Raw genomic sequence first — 19,636 nt, forward strand, 5'->3', positions numbered from 1 at the left:
CCCTCTGTTTTCGGAGCGGGTGGGTACACAGAATGGGCGAAACAACTCACTGCCACAAACTCGAAGTGTGTCACAATCCTACAGACCACGGAAGACATTCCTGCAGTAGACAATCACCTCCTCCATCTTTTGGAGGCCCGCAGGAGTTTAACCAAACGCTGGCGGAAAAACAAACTCAACCGCAAGCTCAAACTTCGAATAGCTGAGCTGAGCATGCAAGCGGCGGAATACGCGGCGCAACTCAACGACTCAAACTGGACAGAACGATGCAATGCGGTAGCTAGGCAGATGAACTCGAAGGGCGCATGGCGCCTTTTCCGCAGTCTCATTGACCCCACGCATACCAGAGGAGAAACACAAAAACAGCTCCGCCGGGCCTTGCAAGGCTTTCATGGAACCACTTCCCAGCTAGCCGATGCTCTTTGCGATAAATACCTATGCCGCATGCTGGACCCGGACAAGACTGCATACGAATACGCGGGCAGGGAAAACCATCAACTCGATGCTCCATTTGCCATGCATGATCTGAAAGCGGCGCTGGGCAAAATGCGCAGGGGCACCGCCCCGGGCCGAGATCATATCACTGTAACACTTCTAGTAAATCTGTCGGATGATACCTATTGGCATCTATTGGAATAAATTAACGCGATCTGGGACGGCCAACCGCTTCCAATCGATTGGAAAACAGCATTAGTCACCTTCATTCCCAAACCCGGCAAGCAAATTAGTACAGACAACCTCAGGCCCATATCACTTACTTCGTGCGTAGGCAAACTCATGGAAGCCATGGTTAGAGACCGCCTCTCTCCGTACCTCGAAAGTAACGGATACTTCGCGGATACCATGTTTGGTTTTAGGCCACATATGTCTGCACAAGACGTCCTCCTTCAACTAAATCGAGACATCATCCAACCCACCTATTCGACACACAATGACAGGGCAATTCTTGCTCTCGACCTTAAAGGTGCGTTCGATAATGTTAAACATGAGATCATTCTGACCAACTTAAGCCACACTCATTGCGGTAGGAAAACCTTTGCATATATCAGAGACTTCCTCTCAGATAGGCTGGCGATTCTCCGCATAGATGATGAGGAACATGGACCCTTTAAAATGGGTACGCGAGGGACCCCGCAAGGGGCGGTCATCTCCCCGTTACTATTTAATATAGCTATGATGAATCTCCCGCAGGTTTTGGCACAGGTAGAGGGGGTACATCACGCACTATACGCCGATGATGTCACAATTTGGGCAAATCAGGGCAGTATAGGCGAAATGGAAGACCGTCTCCAGCAGGCCGCCTCCATCGTGGACGCCTACGCGACTCAATGCGGATTGCAGTGCGCTACAGCTAAATCCGAACTCCTACATATCCGAGCAAACGTAAAAGACAGAACGACCCTGGACTTGACTCTATCAGGGGGTTCCATTCGGGTGGTCTCTGAGATCCGAATCTTAGGCCTTCTCATAAATAACAGAACAAAAAACGGAACTACGTTGGACAAGTTAAGCAAAGTAGGGGAACAGGTAGGACGTATGATCCGCCGAGTCTCAAACAAACGCGGGGGGTTACGAGGTAGGGACGCGCTTCGGCTCGCCCACGCCTTTGTAACCAGCAGGATTCTTTACTCAACTCCCTATTTAAGAATGACTAAACACGACGAGAACAGGGCTGATGTAATCCTCAGGAAAGTAACCAAACGCGCCTTAGACCTGCCCATCAGCACTTCCAATCAGAAACTATCTGCCTTGGGGGTTCTTAACTCTATTCAGGAGCTCAGGGAGGCGCACCTCACAAATCAATACACACGGCTTATGCAGACCGCCCCGGGGCGTCGCCTGCTGGACCGCCTGTGCATTCAACACAACTGCGAACCTGAACACACGGAGCGCATCCCAGAGCTGTGGCGCACCAAACTCTGGGTGCCCCCACTCCCTCGTAATATGACGAAAGAAACACATGAAGGACGAAGACAGGCGCGTGCCAAAGCGCAAGAAAGACAGCTTGGCTCCCGTACTGGGGTTTACTATGTGGATGTAGCCGGACCTTCGCCCAGGGGATATTACACGGCGGCGGTTGTACATCAGGGAACTCAGGTGGACGGACTCTCATTTAGAGCCGCGAATATAAACCAAGCAGAGGAAGTCGCTGTCGCCTTGGCGGCTGCACACCCTCAATCCAAATGCATACTCACAGACTCTCGAAGGGCTTGTGAAAACTACTTGGCAGGGGAAATCTCTCCACTAGCCAACAAAATTCTGAGACTCTGCATCAGGGATCGGGATCCCGCACCAAAACGAATAATCTGGACTCCAGGCCATCAGGGCCTTCGAGGTAATGAAGCTGCAGACGCAGCAGCCCGCGCACTTATTCCCCGGGAACCTCCCTGTTGCCCTAAACAGCCTGAATGTCCTACTCCCCTACTACGGTTCAGTGCAATTCGACATTACTTCTGCGAGCAGCGCCGGGTGTACCCCCCTCCGGCAAAAGGCCTATCCAAAACTGAAGAACGCGTCCTACGGCGCCTCCAAACTAATACGTTGCTCTGCCCAGCTATAGTAAAGCATTTCGATCCCAAAATCAATGGGCAATGCCAGCACTGTGGTAATTTGGCAGATCTGTATCACATGGTATGGGCCTGCCAACAGAATCCCAATCTATCCCCTATTCCCCATCCAACTCGAGAGTACTGGGAGGCGACCGTGCTCAACAGCTCCGGACTAGAGAAACAACGAGCTCTGGTCCAACGGGCTCGAGTGGCGGCTTCGACCAATGACGTCCCGGACTAAGGATGACACCTAGTTTCATGGAGCTCACGGGCTTCACCCTCTCTCTTTGTTCAATAAAAGTTTTCACCACCACCACCACCATGCAGTGATCAGAGAATGAAATAGGCTGCACTTCACAGGAAATCCGGCAATTTAGGAGTGCTGAAGAGACATATATGCGATCCAGACGAGCATGGGAACAGCCTTGGAAATGTGTGTAGGAGTATGAACTCCTAGCACAAGACCAGGTATCAATGAGGCCAGCGTTATCAGTGATGCATGTTAGCACTTCAGCACTCCCATCGCGCCTGTTCACTGACTGAGCTCGATCAGATGGATTGCATACACAATTGAAGTCTCCCATGAGAACGACAGAACGATCGCAATCTAGCATGTTACCCATAGTTTCAAAAAACTTAACTCAATTAGCTTCATCACTGAAAGCATAAACATTAAGTAAACGCCACAGCACACCATGCAACTGAAAATCGCAACTTATGAAGCGGCCTTGGCTGTCGACGTTATAAATGAGATCAGAAAAAGGAAGATTTCTCTTTAGAAAAAAAAAGAAAAACAACCCGCGGAAAGGCCAACAGAGTGTGATACGCAAACAAAGTAATCTGTGAGGAAAGGCTGCAGGGCATTGCCGGTCATCTCATCGCTCTCCAACTTTGTCTCCTGAATGGCGACAAAGTCAAAGCGGCCATGAGATAGTAATCGGCGCAGCTGTACCTGTTTCTGTCTAGATCTCAGCCCTCGTACATTCAAAGTTGCAAAGCTCAGCTGCTGTGACAGCGCCATGGTTACTGACAATTGTTTTAGGTATGTTGCATCGAGTTCGGTGATGCCTCTCGAGAGGTGACACCTGGGCTTCTGGACCTTGATCGTCGAGATCCTCCCAACTTCTTAGATGCTTTACGACGAGGTCCTTTCAAGGAAGAATCGCTGCCTTCCGTCGTATCCCCCGACGTTGTCTCGCACATCGCACGACGCTTTCCCACTGCACCAGAACCAGGCACACCTGCAGTAGGATGCTCGCTAGGCTGTGGCCCAGCGCCCTGCAGATCAAGCACAGGCACGGCAGAGGCACTCACATCACCACTTTCTTGCGGAGCAAGCGATGACACGGCAGAGGAACGCACATCACAACTTTCTTGTGGTGCCTGCGACGACACGATTGAGGCATCCACTACATCTTGCTGAGGACGGTGGGAGGACACTGTCTGCACAGCTTCAGACAAGTCCTGTTGCGGTGATGCATGATTTTGAAGCGCGGTTGATGTAACTCCGCTTACTTCCTGCTTAGGCAACGCTGATGTGCCTTCAGCCACATGTGATGTCGGTGATCCGGTTGCTCCTTCTGTTGACAAACCTCCTGTTGCGTCGAGGACTTCCGTCGCGTCCATGAGATGTTCTTGGACAACCTCATCAGGGGGACGCGTGCCATGCCGGAGCTTATCAGCATACGTCAAAGCGCATTCATCAGCTGAGTGCCCAAATCGGCGACAACTATCACAACGAGGCGTACGACATTGACGGCGTATGTGTCCCACTTTATTACAGCGAAGACACAGTGGTGGCCTTCCGGGGATTAAAACAAGACATTGTATGCCACATACTGTCAAAAGATGTGGCACCTCGCTGACAGAGACACCATCATTCAATGACAGCATGACGTCCCGGTTCAAAGTCCGCATGTCTTCCTTGTCTGCGACTCTCCAATTGTCAAGCTTGATTGACGTAACTTTTCCGTATAACTGAAGCGCTTCCCTTATATAGCCATCTTCTAAATGCTCAGGAAGCCATAGGAGCTTCATTTTCACGGCTTTTGGCTCGGGGTCTATCACCATGCAGCGCCGGTTTTTAACTAGGAGCTCCCCATGGTTCACAAGTGTTGTTTTTGCCACACTGGTTTTGCATCTCACCATCCAAACATGCGACATCTGAAACTGTCCGATAGAGCTGATCTCTTTAAGGTCAATGGCGTTACGTAGAGTATCTCTGAAATCCTGGGCACGGTATGGACGTCCAGCAAGGTCGGCATTCAGCCATACAGCCACGCTTCCAGGTTGCGAACCATATGATTGCGTTCGAGCGCCATCGGCGAAAGAAACCACCTAGAAACGCGGTACGCGCGAGCGGCGCAGCGTGGCGCCAGCGGTCAAACGCTGTACCTACTAGCAATTGGAGTGTTGCGGCCGGGTCCTCCGCTCTCCTGTCGTCAGAGCATGGCTGATGAGACGACCTTCCTGCTCAAGAGCCACGTCGATAATAATGTTCCGTCGCTTCTCCCTCGCGGATTACGCCTCGGTTCGCGTGCCTCGAGCGCTCGCGCCGTTCGGAACGCTCCGAGAACTTCGTCGTCATATTTTCGTATACCGCCGACGTCCGACTCATGACATGGGCCCCTGTGTTGAAGAGTTTTTTGCTTCAAAAAACTGCTTGCTCCCGATCTGTATGTGTGTTGGGGGGGGGGGGGGGGGGCAGGGTGTCCTTCAGGTGATGACTGTGACTCCTCGTAGTGACATTGGTGCTGGTTCATGTGAAGACTTGATGCACTACACAACACCACACTGTTCCGCACAATTCACCAGATGCACTGTTCACCGCGTTTAAGAGTTGACCTTATTTACTACACCTATGTATTCACCTTAGCCCCGTCCGCGTTATATTTCGCAGTCTCAATTCTCAATCGCCCTACTCATGAAGTCTGCTCCCACATTCTGTCTGCCTTTGATATATTGTATATGGAAGAAATACTCTTGTAAGGTGAGGCTCCATCTCATTAACCTACCATTTGTCAGTTTAACTTTGCTCAAAAACTGTAGGGGTTGGTGGTCTGTTTGCACCCGAAATTGTTTGCCGAATAGATATATAAACTTTTTCACAGCCCAAACGAGAGCTAGGCATTCCTTTTCTACTGTAGAATAATATTGTTCAGCCTTATTTAGTTGCCTACTAGCAAAAAACACGGGATGGAGCTTTCCCTCTTTTTCTTGCAAGAGTACTGCTCCTAACGCCTTGTCTGATGCGTCTGTTCGAAGCACGAACTCTCTCTGTGTCTGGTGCTAGAAAAACAGGCGGATGTGCCAAACTGTTCTTTAACATATCAAAGGCTTCCTGATGTCTATTTTCCCATTCTACTATGTTGCTCGCTCCCTTCTTTGTTAATTCTATCAGAGGGCCTGACACTTCAGCGTAATGTGGGATGAGCTCTCTATAGAACCCTGTCAATCCTAGAAACGATTGCACCGGTTTCTTAGTTTGTGGTCTACATACCGCTTGAATCTTCTCCAGCGTATCCTCCCTAGGTTCGACCATGCCCATTCCTAACTTGTGCCCTAAGAAGTCTACGGCGGCATAGCCTAACTCACATTTGGTAGGCTTTGATTGTCAATCCTGCATCCTTTATTCTCATTAATAACTGTTCCAGGGCTATTAAATGTTCTTCGCGTGTCTGTGGCAACTAGAATGCCGTCAATATAATGCTCGACATGCGGCACACCATTCAACACTTGTCTCATCAACCTCGTGAACACAGCTGCTGCAGTTTTCAGTCCGAACGGCATATATCTAAATTGGAATAATCCCTTCGAACACGAGAATGCAGTTTTCCTTTTGGACGTTTCTTCCATCGCTATTTGCCAATACCGCATGTCGGTATTGCCAATACCGCACTGATGAGGTTGCCAGGTCGAGCTTTGAGAAATATTTATTAGTCACTACCCTTGCCACCACTACATCTATTCTGGGTATTGGTTCCGCGTCAGTTTCTAACACGTTATTCGGGCGCCTGAAATCCGCGCATACTCTATTGGAACCATCTGCTTTTTTGACCACCACTAGAGGCGCGTTATAGGGAGAGTTTGCCCTTTCGACGATGCCTTGTTTCAGCATCTCTTCAACCTCCCTCTCTATGATTTCCTGCATTGCCAGTGGTAGAGGGTATTGCTTTACATGTACTGGCTCCTCTGTGGAACAGTGTAGCCCACACTGTACTGCATCCGTCCGCCCCGCTAAATCTGAAAACACTTCTCCAAAGCTATATATTAGCGCTTTCAGTTCTTTTGTTTGTTTGTTTGTTAGGGCTGGATTTAACTTGACACTCTCCACGCCCATAGTCTTCTTATCAACATACGTTTGTACCTCGCCGTGGTCATTCTCCTCCGCAATTACCATACGACCTCTAGCCCTTGCATCATCCTCCCCTTTTCCAGTTTCTTCTCTATCTTCATATTTCTTCAGCATCTTAATATGAAACACCTTTCTATGACCCTGCACCTCAATTTCATAATCCAACTCGTTCTTCTTCTGCGTCACCGTGAAAGGTCCATTCCATTGCATCAGTATCTTATGGTCTGTGGGGAGCAGCACTAACACCTTATCTCCCGCTTCTAATCTTCTAGACACTGCTTTGTGGTCATAATAGTTCTTCTGAATTTGCTTAGCCTGTGCTAACTTCTCATGGGCTAACTTACATGTCTCCTCCAACCTGTTCCTCAGCTCTAATACATAGGTGTAAGTCGTCTTTTCCTCACTACCCAGTTCTTCTTTAGTCCACAATTTCTTAAGAATAGTTATCGGCCCTCTGACTGCTCTGCCATAAATCATCTCGAATGGAGAAAACCCTATGCTGGCTTGCGGTACCTCTCGGTATGCAAACAAGAGTGCTGGCAAGTATCTATCCCAGTCTTTTGGCCTCTTCTGACGCGTCCTCCTGATCATTGTTTTCAATGTCCCGTTAAACCTTTCCACTAACCCTTTGGCCATTGGGTGATATGGGGTAGTTAGCTTTTGATCTATGGATAACAGCCTATTTATCTCCTTCATAACTTTCGATGTAAAGTTAGAACCCCTGTCACTTAGGATCTCCCTTGGAACGCCGTACCGGGAAAACATCTCTAATAAGGCTTGGGCCACCTGAATCGTATCTACCGTCTTAAGTGCTACCGCGTCAGGACAGCTAGTGGCAACGTCCGCCAACGTGAGCACATATCTGTTACCTTTCCCGGACGTGGGACTAATAGGTCCTACGATATAAATCGCTACACGATGGAATGGTAGCTCAACAATGGGCATCTTTCCAAGCGGTGCCTTTCCTACACGACCCTTCGCCACCGTCTTTTGACATACATCACAGGACCTGACGTATCTCCTCACATCGCTCTGTACCCCAATCCAGAACTCCTCTGTAATCCTCGCCAACGTGCTCCCTATCCCTTCATGTCCTGCCATCACACTGTCATGTCCTATCTTCATTACTGTCTCTCTCAGTTCCTTGGGGACCATCAACTGCTGAACCTCTCTTCCAGAACTGAACACCCACCTCCGGTATAATAAATCGTTCATCTTGAAAAACTGCACCACGTTTCAACTTCTTTTCCTTCCTACTATTTCTCCTATCTTCTGTGCACACTTTTGCAAAGACTCGTCTTTCTCCTGTAATTCCTTGAATTCAGCCGCCGTTATGCTCAACCCCTTAATGTTTGTGACCGGCAATGGTATTAAGGGTTTAGTATTCTTAATAATAGCTCGCGTTTGTACTGCCACCGCTACCTCTACCTCAGGTGTCTCTTTTTCTAGCGCTTCTGGCTTTTCCCTCTTCTCTAAATCCTCTGTCCTCTTCCAGTTAGGGTCTGGGTAATCCGCCCTTCTCACCCCTGATACATTCCCCAAAATCAAGTCAAACAGAGGATATTTTACACACCTAGCTGTGACCAATCCGGTAAAAAATGGTGTCGATACTTTAACTCTCGCCTCTGGTAAATACTTAACAGACCTGTCCGCCAAAACGACTGGTTTGAAATAGCCGGTCATGTTCTCGGATGGTACCAGACTCTCCCTTACTAAGACTGTGTTCGCCCCCGTGTCTCTCAATACCGTGGCCATGCGTCCTTGAACTTCTCCCTCTACCACGGGCATGTTGTTTTCTCTCGGCCCATCCTCTTTGCCTTTCATCATACATGCAGCTTTGTCCACGTATCCTGATCTGCATTCGTGCGCCGCATGACCTCTCTTTTGACATATCTGTCAAACTACTGGTGGACCACGTCGACTATCTTTCACCCGACAGTTCATTGCTATATGTCCCAGCCGGTTACAAAGAAAACATCTTTGTGGTGTCCCTTGCCAGTTGATTGGACCCCGATTCCTCGTCTCTCCTACTGCTGCCATCGGCGCGCCCTTGCCACTCTTAATATTCCTTAGTCCCTGCGCCTCTACGAACTGATCTGAATGCGCCGCCATTTCCTCTACTGTTTTTAATTTCCTCTCTTTGAAGAATATCGCCAGACTGTCGCTGCACCTGGCGAGAAATTGTTCTCCTACAACCTTGTCCCGCACCCTTTCATATGTCTTGCTCGCCTCTGACAACTCCATCCATCTTTCATAGTAGTTTGTTAATCTACATGCAAACTGTTTTCCCGTTTCCGCGTATTCCGGCTTGCATGATCTGGACTTTTCGCGGAAACCCTCAGCGGTTAGCCGGAATCTTTGCAATAAAGTGTTTTTCGCCTTGTCATAGTCTAAACTCTCTTCGGCGGGCATCCGTCCAAACACACTTAAACCCTCACCAACTAGACATAGGCTTAAGGCGCTAGCCCACTCATTCCTTGCCCAGCCTTGCCCGACCGCTATTCTCTCAAAGCGATGCAAATACGTATCCAAATCTTCCTTACGCTCATCAAACGGAGCCCTCAATTTCCTGGGGCAAATCTGCTTTGGCCTGGCCGAAGTCGAGTTGGATGACGCCGACCTGGGGGAAATCGACCCCTCGCGAGACCTGGCGTTCATCTCTGCCAGCCTAATCTTTCACTCCAAAATTTCTTTTTCACGTTGGCGCTGCTGTTCCTGCTCCACGCGTGCTCGTTCGTGCTTCTCGCGCTCTGGTTCGTGTTCTTTTTCTTTTTCTTGTTGCGTGTATTCAAAAAACTCCATTGTTATAACTGCGGTGTTCTTATCATATCTTAGATGAAGTCGACCGCTACATGTGCCATTCTAGGTGGCTATCTTATGTTTTCTTACTGTGTTTCCTTTCCCCTCGTTCCTTAACCTGTCTTTATATTTCGGCGTGCACTGGAAATAAACGTCCATTCTTCCAGCTTGTCAGCTTGTGTCTGCCTCGCCTGCGTCAAGCGCGCTGTCCGGCCTACGATGTAACAGTGGCGACGAGAAACGGAAAGCAAAACCCCTGGCAAAACCTTGAAGCAGGACGGCAGCTACGCTACGGGGCGACGACTCGACGATGGCACACCAGCAACTGCCCGACTTCGACGACGAAAGAGACAACTGGAAGGCCTATGTTATCAAGGCAGAGGCATACTTTGAGGCAACGGGCGTTACGGAATCGGCAAAGAAACGGGCACTTTTGGTGGCAGCTTTAAGCACGCGCACCGTTCAAATATTAGCAGGAAGAGTAGCGCCGAAGAAGCCGAATTCTTTGGAGTACGAAGACATCGTGAAAGTCTTGGACGAGTTCTTTGATCCCCAGCGCCATGAGATTACCGAAAGCTTCCGCTTCTTCAACCGCTGCCAGCTTGACGGTGAGTCTGTCCAAGAATTCATTACTGAAATTCGCCGAATTGCGGACAACTGCAATTTTGGTACTATGCTCGACCGAATGCTACGAGATAGAATTGTGTGCGGCATAAGATCGAGCGCACTGCAGAAACAACTCCTGACAAAGAAAGATCTGTCCGTACAGGACGCTGAAACGATGGCACTGTCGTCTGAAGCTGCAGACAAGGATGCCAATAAAATGGCTGCAGACGCGTCGGCGGTGCTTAAAATTAAGGCGCAGTCAACCTCAACGAAAGAGGTACCGGTAGAATGTGGGCGTTGTGGCAGCATAAAGCACAACAGTAATGCCTGCCGTTGGAGTAATGCTCGTTGTTATCACTGTGGTCGACGTGGTCACCTAGCAGTAAAATGCGGGAACGAAGAAAGCGCAAGGCTTCGAACTCGAGAAGGAGCCCGGGGATTTCGCGGCAGAGTACTGAGTGTTAAGGAAGGGGCGACAGATGAAGACATAGAGGATAGCATGCACATTTGGACGCTAAAATCTACCACAACGCAGGTCACTGCTGACGTGTTCGCCGAGTTTCCAGATGTTTTCAGCTCGGATCTAGGCCTCATCAAAGGACCCCCGGCACACCTACAGCTGAAGGAGGGAGCCACGCCCAAGTTCTGTAAGGCCCGATCTATTCCCTTCGCTCTACGCGACAAGGTATCTGAAGAGCTTGATAGGCTCGTGGCATTAGGCGTTTTGTCACCGGTACCGCATTCCGAGTGGGCTACGCCCATTGTACCTGTCCTTAAGAAGGACGGCACCGTTAGGATTTGCGGCGACTTCAAAGTCACTTTAATTTCGGCATGTGAGCTGAAGCAGTACCCGTTGCCAGTAATCAACGATATGTTCGCGTCCTTAAGCGGTGGAAAACATTTCAGCACACTGGACTTACGTGACGCATATAACCAAGTCCCTCTCGATGAGCAATCGCGCCAGTTATGCGTGATTACTACGCATAAAGGTCTTTTCTGCTACAACAGATTATCTTTCGGCATTGCCTCTGCGCCAGCCATTTTTCAACGCAGAATGGAAACAGTTCTACAAGGCTTATCAGGCGCGCAAGCTTATCTGGACGATGTCTTGGTGTCCGAAAGAGCAGGAAGTGACGACGTGCTAAAAGCCGTTCTGCAGCGTTTCCGCGAGAGTGGTGTTAAACTGCGGCTCGACAAATGCAAATTTCGGCAAGTGTCCGTTACATATCTTGGTCATCGAATCGATCAGCAAGGATTGCACCAATAGAAAAGAATGTCGAAGCTATCACAGAAGCCCCTAGCCCGAAAAATGTAGCTGAGCTTCGTTCTTTTCTTGGCGTGATCACTTTCTACTCAAAATTTTTGCCAAACATATCATCTCTGCTCGCTCCGCTGTATCGGCTGCTGGAAAAGAACAGACATTGGCTCTGGGAACAAGAGCAACAAACGGCGTTTGATAAAGCAAAACGGTGCTTGCAGCAAGCAGGGGTGTTGGTTCATTTCGACCCTTCACAACCGCTGAAACTAGAGTGCGAAGCATCGCAAAAAGGAATCGGTGCAGTGCTTTTTCACACGAAAGGGAACGTCAACAAGCCGATCAGGTTTCGTTCAAGGACATTGTCGAAAGCAGAAAAAAATTATTCGCAACTTGAACGTGAAGCATTGGCCCTCGTATTTGGAGTAATGAAGTTTCGTGATTACCTTCTAGGCCGAGAATTCATCCTGGTCACAGATCACCAGCCGCTCCTGGGCCTGCTGAGACCGGATCGGCCCACTCCGCCTCTGGATGCTACTCGCATACAGCGCTGGGCGCTGTATTTGGGAGGATTTCGCTACAAGTTACAGTATTCTCCAGGCAAGCAGCTCCTGAACTCAGACGCACTTACTAGGTTGCCACAAGAAACTTCGGAGCCAACCACGGAAGGGGAGCCACCTGACTACGTTCTGGCACTAGCATGTGTCCAGGAGGGAGTGGTCTCGGCAGAAGAACTGCAGGCGCTGACCGCAGGTGACCCATTACTTTCAAAGGTCATGCAGTACACAAGAGACGGATGGCCTTGAAGCTCTAAAGCATTAGAACGAAGCTTACTCCCCTTTTACGACCGCAGACTGGAACTGTCATTGACCCACCGTTTGCTGTATTGGGGCCGTAGAGTTGTCATTCCAGTCAACGCGCAACATAGAATGTTGCACATGTTGCACGAGACACATCAAGGATCATCGGCGATGAAATCAATCGCTCGGTCAGCTTTCTGGTGGCCAGGAATGGACCACGACATAGAACAACTGTCAGCGGGGTGTACAAGCTGCATGCAAAGTCGACCAATACCGGTATCTGCTCCGCCAGTTAACTCGCCGACCTGCCAGGAAAACTGGTCGAGAGTCACGGAGGAAGATTATTTAGGAGTAGAAACTCCCGTCAGCGCGGGCGCTCGCGTGCGACCAGATAACGTCACATGATTATGCGCCGACGGGGGCGCATGCAGTGGCGGCGCCTTGCGTCACGTCATGCAAGCAGCAGCGAAAAAAAAAAAAAGAGCAGCAGCCCGGCGGATCGGTGGTGCCGCTCGGGCGCGTTCTCTTCGGCGGCGCCCGTGTCTCCCGCGCTGAAAGTAGACGACACAGGCGTTCGGCGTTCGCTTCAGCGTGCACGCCGTAGCGTTGTTTTTATGGGCCTTTAAGTCAAACAGTAACTGTTCTTGTCGGTGTCTGTTCGAGGGCCGTAATACTAACAGCGCTGATACGTGCAGTGTACCCTTGTTCGGAAATTGCTAGCCTAAGATGGGATGCAGGTGGGATGCGTGAGTGCCCTCAGTAGAAGTTGTGAGGCGCGCGGCGGAACGGGAGCAACGCGCGCGGCCGCGAACGAGAGAAACACGTGACCGGTTGCCTTGGCAACCAAGACGGCGGTAATTTCTTTCTCAGCCGCCAGGTGCCGCCAGCATGATAGTGGCTCCGCGGGCTTGTGACATTATCTGGTAGCCGCAACTGGCGGAGTTTCCACTCCTAAAGGTTTCTTGCTCCGTGTCGAGAGTTCATCTATATTTCGCCGGGCCAATCAAAGGAAGCATGATCCTTGTTCTCGTAGATGCTCACAGCAAATGGATTGAGACCGTATCAATGAAACAGGCTACCACGTCTTCGACTATTACTTGCCTGCGCAGCATCTTTGGCAGGTTCGGCATTCCTCGCACCATTGTTTCAGATAATGGGACGCAGTTCACTAGCCAAGAATTTGCTGATTTTGCGAACAACAATAACATAACCCACCTGCGCACGGCTGCGTTTCATCCGCAGTCGAATGGCCTAGCAGAGAGAGCTGTCCGAACTGTTAAAGATGGGCTGAAGAAGATGAACCAGGGCAGATTAGAAGATTGCCTTTGCAGACTACTTTTCAACTACCGGAGAACACCCCTTGCCTCGGGCACATCTCCTTCGGAACTCCTCCTTGGCTACAAAATCCGGTCTCGCTTCGACACATGTTTTCCTCCTTTGGCTGCAGAAAGATCGGGAACATCGGATGACTGGACTCTTGCACCAGACACAAATATTTACGTCCGTAACTTTGGTAAGGGTGATAAGTGGAAGACGGGCACGGTAAAGTCAGCAGACGGAGCTAGGATGGTGACAGTGGAAACGCCTGAGGGCCTCGTTCGGCGACACGTTGATCAAGTTCACACAAGGAAAGACCTACCGGCTACCCAAGGCCACAGGGAAAGTCAAAGATCGTCCATCTCGAAAACTCCGCAACAAACTCCTGGAGCAGGGCCAAAGGGAAACGCCGAAACTCGTGAAACGTCACCACCACAGCGTCAGTCATCACCCCAACCCTTGGACGCACCAGAGAGAAACCGTGAACCTACAGTGGCTACGGAACTCCGACGCTCAACGCGAGAGCGCAGACCTCTGCAGCGCCTTCAGTATTATTGATGGAGAAATGTTATAACTGCGGTGTTCTTATCATATCTCAGATGAAGTCGACCGCTACATGTGCCATTCTAGGTGGCTATCTTATGTTTTCTTACTTTGTTTCCCTTCCCCTTCTTCCTTATCCTGTCTTTATATTTCGGCGTGCACTGGAAATAAACGTCCATTCTTCCAGCTTGTCAGCTTGTGTCTGCCTCGCCTGCGTCAAGCGCGCTGTCCGACCTACGATGTAACACCATTGTCTCCTCCTTCGACATATTTAAATCCTTCGCTACCACCGCCAAGCGTTCCCACTCCATCTTTAGAACTCCCGAGTATCGGTGACTGGGCCGTATCTATCCTGGCAGGCTCGCCAATGTTTTGTCACCTTCTACTCGCTTGGGAGGCGGAGAGTTGCGTACATGCGCTACTCTCGATGGAGGAGAGACGACTGGCAGCACAGCAAACAAGGATTTAATATTGCCACCTGTAGGTAGTGGGTCGAGGGCAAGAGTGGGTCGAGCCCAAGAGAAGAAAGAAGACCGCGCGCCCCCTTCTCTGCTCGAGCCAGCCCCGACGGTCGCGTCTTCCGAGAGCCAGCTGCTCTACGGGTTATTAAACCTTCAAGTCCACTTCTAGAGGCTCGTGACAAACTGGTGGAGGTGCTGGGTAAGCGTCCTCACGGATGTTGCAGACCCCTCCAAGGATCCGCGCTACGAATCCAGTGCCTGTCGACACTCCCGTGCATCGGGCCAGCCGCAGGATCAGGGGACTGTCCCCAGAAGTCGTCGAGGCTACGGTTCCCACCACATCGACCGGTATGACCAGCGCCACCCTTCAAACCGCCCCAACCGGTACGGGAAGCACGATGTCGAACCGTTACACACTTGAGAGCCCACGGATCCCAAAGACGTTTCATGGCACAGTGTTCGAAGACGTCGAAGACTGGATGGTCGAATACGAGCGCGTGGCCTCCGTGAACGAATGGAACGACACGGAAAAAACTCAGACACGTCTACTTCTACCTTGAGGATGGCGCGCGTACGTGGTTTCAGAACCGCGACGGGCAACTGCCGTCGTGGCGCGAGTTTTGTCGTCAGCTCCTGGAGACCTACACCAGTTATGATCGCCACGAACGAGCGGAACGAGCGATTCAGGCCCGTGTCCAGTTGCCAAACGAAACTGTGACCACGTACGTCGAAGACATGACGCGCCTCTTCCGACGTGCGGATCCAAGAATGACGGAGGAGAAGAAGTTACGTCATCTGATGCGCGGGGTCAAGGAGCAACTCTTCGCTGGCCTCATACGGAGCCCTCCGAAGACGGTCGCGGAGTTCTTGTCCGAGGCCGTAACCATGGAAAAGATGCTTCTGCATCGCTCGAACTTGTATGAGCGGCAAGCGAACAGCATGTCTGCTGCTGACGTTTTCACGGCCATAGGAAGCAACGGCGACTCACTGCGAGAACTCATCCGCTCTGTAGTGCGTGAAGAGTTGCAAAAGGCCGCTGTAACACCGCAACCTACGGTAAGCTCCATAGCGAGCATTATCAAGGACGAACTGCACCAGGCGCTTCGTGATACCTTGCCTCCTGCTAACGCTGCGGCAGTACCTCCTGAATACCCTCGTGCGACCTACGCGGAAGCCCTGAAGCGCCCTGCTTCCTCTCCGCCGCTATTCGTTCGTGCTCCTCCTACGGTGTCTGTTCAGTCGGTGCAGCCGATACCGTACTACGACGCTGGGTACACGCCGCCGCCCGTTGTTCATGCCGCTCCATTTGCCCATCGTACGGAGCAAGCGGTTCACTACGTCGACGATAGACGCCCGCCCCCTCGGAAGTCGGATGTTTGGCGCACACCCGATTCGCGGCCTCTGTGCTTCCACTGCGGTGAAGCTGACCACTTGTACCGCCAGTGCCCATACCGGCGCCTTGGGATTCGCGGCTTTTCCGCATACTCGCCGCCGCCCCGATACGGCCAACGACCCCGGGACATTCAGGAATACCTGTCCCAGCAGCGCTTGCCACCGCCTGCCCGGCGGCAGTCGCGTTCGCCGTCTCCGAGACGATTTTCACCTCCGCCCCAGCGGTATTCTCCCGAGCGGTCGACCAGTCCCCGCCGGGAAAACTAACTGAAGCGATCTTTGGGGGCGAGGTCGCTGACGGTCGAAGCGCTGAAGACCTCCGACGGACGCAGTTACGGAAAGATACCGACCCGACACCACCTGCAACTGAACGAGACGACCGGCTTTCGCTCGATATACCAGTTACTGTTGACGGTTATGCCGTTAGTGCTTTAGTGGACACCGGCGCAGACTACACGATACTAAGCGGCAAAATAGCAACGCAGCTGAAGAAGGTGATCACGCCCTGGCATAACTCGCAGATTCGGACGGCTGGCGGCCACATCGTTACTCCGCTGGGCGCCTGCACGACTAGAGTTGAGATTCAAGGATCTACATTCGTAGCGAGCTGCCTTGTCTTACGCGAATGCTCCCGCGACGTTATCCTTGGGGTTGACTTCCTGCAGGAGTACGGCGCGATTATCAATCTGCAAGAGCGTTGTATCACTTTCTCTGCCAAACGAGCAATGGACGTGCAAGACGGCCGACGGCGCGACGACGTACTTCGTGTGTCTGCTGACAGTGTAACGCTTCCTCCACGTGCCAGTGTCCTCGTCGACGTCACATGCTGTGGCTTACGCGATGGCGAAGCGGTGGCCGAAAGTAACTTGGAACACCTACTGAAACAAGGTGTTTGTGTGGCTCGCAGTGTTATACAGATTCGTGCTGGTCATTCGCAATTGCTTGTTACCAACTTTAGCTACGAGCACCGACACCTGTTCCGTGGCACTTCGTTAGCGTTTGCAGACGCAATAGCAGACGTTAACAACTGTTTCACGTCAGAAGTAGTGGAGACAGCAGACACGTCTCTGGGCCATCTTGACATCAATTCTGAACTGTCCACCGATAGCCAGACAGCACTGCGCAAGCTCTTGCTTGAATTCAGGACCTGCTTCGCACATTCTTCCAAGGTACGCCAGACTTCCATCACTAAACACAGGATCATCACGTACGACGACGCACGCCCGATACACCAGCAACCTTACCGCGTGTCGGCAAGAGAACGCCAAGCCATACGTACGCAAGTCCAAGAGATGCTTGACGATGGCGTCATCGAACCTTCCAACAGCCCGTGGTCATCTCCGGTCTTTCTTGTCAAAAAGAAAGACGGAACGCTACGCTTCTGTGTCGACTACCGCAAGCTCAACAACGTGACTAAAAAGGACGTGTACCCACTGCCGCGTATCGACGACTCGTTAGATCGACTACGGCGCGCCCAGTACTTTTCTTCTCTCGATTTAAAAAGCGGGTACTGGCAAATCGAGGTAGACGAACGCGACCGCGAGAAAACAGCCTTTGTGACTCCAGATGGGCTCTATGAATTTCGAGTGCTTCCTTTTGGCTTGTGTTCAGCCCCGGCTACTTTCCAGCGAATGATGGACACTGTCCTTACTGGACTGAAGTGGCAGGCCTGTCTTGTGTACCTGGATGATGTGGTCATCTTCTCTGAAACGTTCGAGCAGCATCTTCACCGCCTACGGAGTGTGCTAGAAGCCATCCGATCGGCAGACCTCACACTTAAGCCCGAAAAGTGCCACTTTGGTTACGAAGAGCTCAAGTTCCTCGGTCATGTAGTAAGCGCCAAAGGGGTCCGACCCGATCCAGACAAGCTTGCCGCTGTGGCCGCGTTTCCAGCTCCTGCCGATAAGAAGGCCATCCGGCGCTTCCTGGGTTTGTGCGCCTACTATCGCCGGTTTATTAAAGGCTTTTCGAAGATAGCGGAACCCCTGACACGCCTTACAAGAGACGATACGCCATTTGTGTGGCATAATGAGCAACAGGCGGCTTTTGCTGAATTACGACAGCGCCTTCAGTCAGCACCCGTTCTTGCACATTTTGACGATGATGCTGATACTGAGGTGCATACCGACGCCAGTAGCATTGGCCTTGGCGCAGTGCTCGTCCAGCTTCAAGATGGAGTGGAAAGAGTTATAGCGTATGCCAGCCGCTCCCTGTCGCGTGCCGAGGCGAATTATTCGACTACGGAGAAGGAGTGCCTCGCGGTCGTGTGGGCGATCATCAAGTTTCGCCCCTATCTCTATGGTCGTCCCTTCAAGGTAGTGACGGACCACCATGCCCTCTGTTGGTTGGCAAGCATGCGCGACCCTTCAGGACGACTGGCACGGTGGAGCTTGCGGCTACAGGAATTTGACATCACCATCGTTTATAAGTCTGGCCGTAAGCATGAAGACGCTGACACGCTGTCCCGCGCACCCATTGATCCTGCCAGTCAGGAAACAGAGGATGATGACGGCTTCCTGGGCGCCATTACTTCGTCGGACTTGAGCAGACGGCAGCGTGACGACGGTGAGATTCGACCGATCATCGATCATTTAGAGGGTCGCGACACAACCATACCACGCCATCTGTCCCGCTCGCTGACGTCCTTCTGTCTGCGAGATAACGTGCTGTATAAGAAGAATGCTCGTTCGACCAGCCGTGCTTACCTCCTGGTGGTTCCAAGGGACATGCGCGACGACGTCCTCTTCGCTTGCCATGACGAACTGACATCTGGTCATTTAGGCTTTTCACGAACACTCGCTAGAGTAAGCGAAATGTACTATTGGCCCGGGCTTTCGGCAAGCGTCAAACAGTACGTTAAAGGCTGTCGTGAATGCCAGCGCCGCAAGACACCATCCGTTAAACCGGCTGGCTTACTTCAGCCAATTGAAGCACCTCACACGCCTTTCGACCAAGTCGGAATGGACATTCTCGGACCGTTTCCCCTTTCTGCCGACGGCAACAAATGGGTGATCGTCGCGACTGATTATTTAACACGCTATGCTGAGACGCAGGCGATCCCACGAGCCACGGCCTCAGAGGTAGCGCACTTCTTCATGCGCCACATCGTCTTGCGTCACGGTGCTCCCTCCACTGTAATAACTGACAGAGGGACAGCATTCACAGCGCAGCTTATGGACGAGGTTTTTGAATTGAGCAACACCAGGCATCGCAAGACGACCGCGTACCATCCGCAGACCAACGGACTTACCGAGCGACTGAATAAGACGGTCACAGATATGCTCGCAATGTACATAGACGTTCAACACAAAACATGGGATCGGATCTTGCCTTACGTGACCTTCGCGTATAACACCGCCGTGCAAGAGACGACGCGCTTCACGCCCTTTCGCCTTCTCTACGGTCGCGAAGTCCAGACGATGCTGGACGCTATGCTGCCGTGTCCAGACGCTGACCTATTGACAACTGACGCCGAGGAATTTGCAGAGCGTGCTGAGGAAGCCCGGCAGCTCGCGCGGCTGCATATCGGCCAGCAGCAGCAGGCAGACGCACGACGCTAC

General features: G+C 51.5%; 1 pseudogene; it reads left to right on the top strand.

The window, feature by feature from the left end:
• The first annotated feature begins 9,808 nt into the window (after positions 1-9,808).
• LOC119456557 (uncharacterized) lies at positions 9,809-14,238 on the top strand (annotated as a pseudogene).
• The last annotated feature ends 5,398 nt before the right edge of the window (positions 14,239-19,636 follow it).

The sequence above is a fragment of the Dermacentor silvarum genome, chromosome 6 (genome assembly GCF_013339745.2).
Source record: "Dermacentor silvarum isolate Dsil-2018 chromosome 6, BIME_Dsil_1.4, whole genome shotgun sequence".
Lineage (NCBI taxonomy): Eukaryota > Metazoa > Arthropoda > Arachnida > Ixodida > Ixodidae > Dermacentor > Dermacentor silvarum.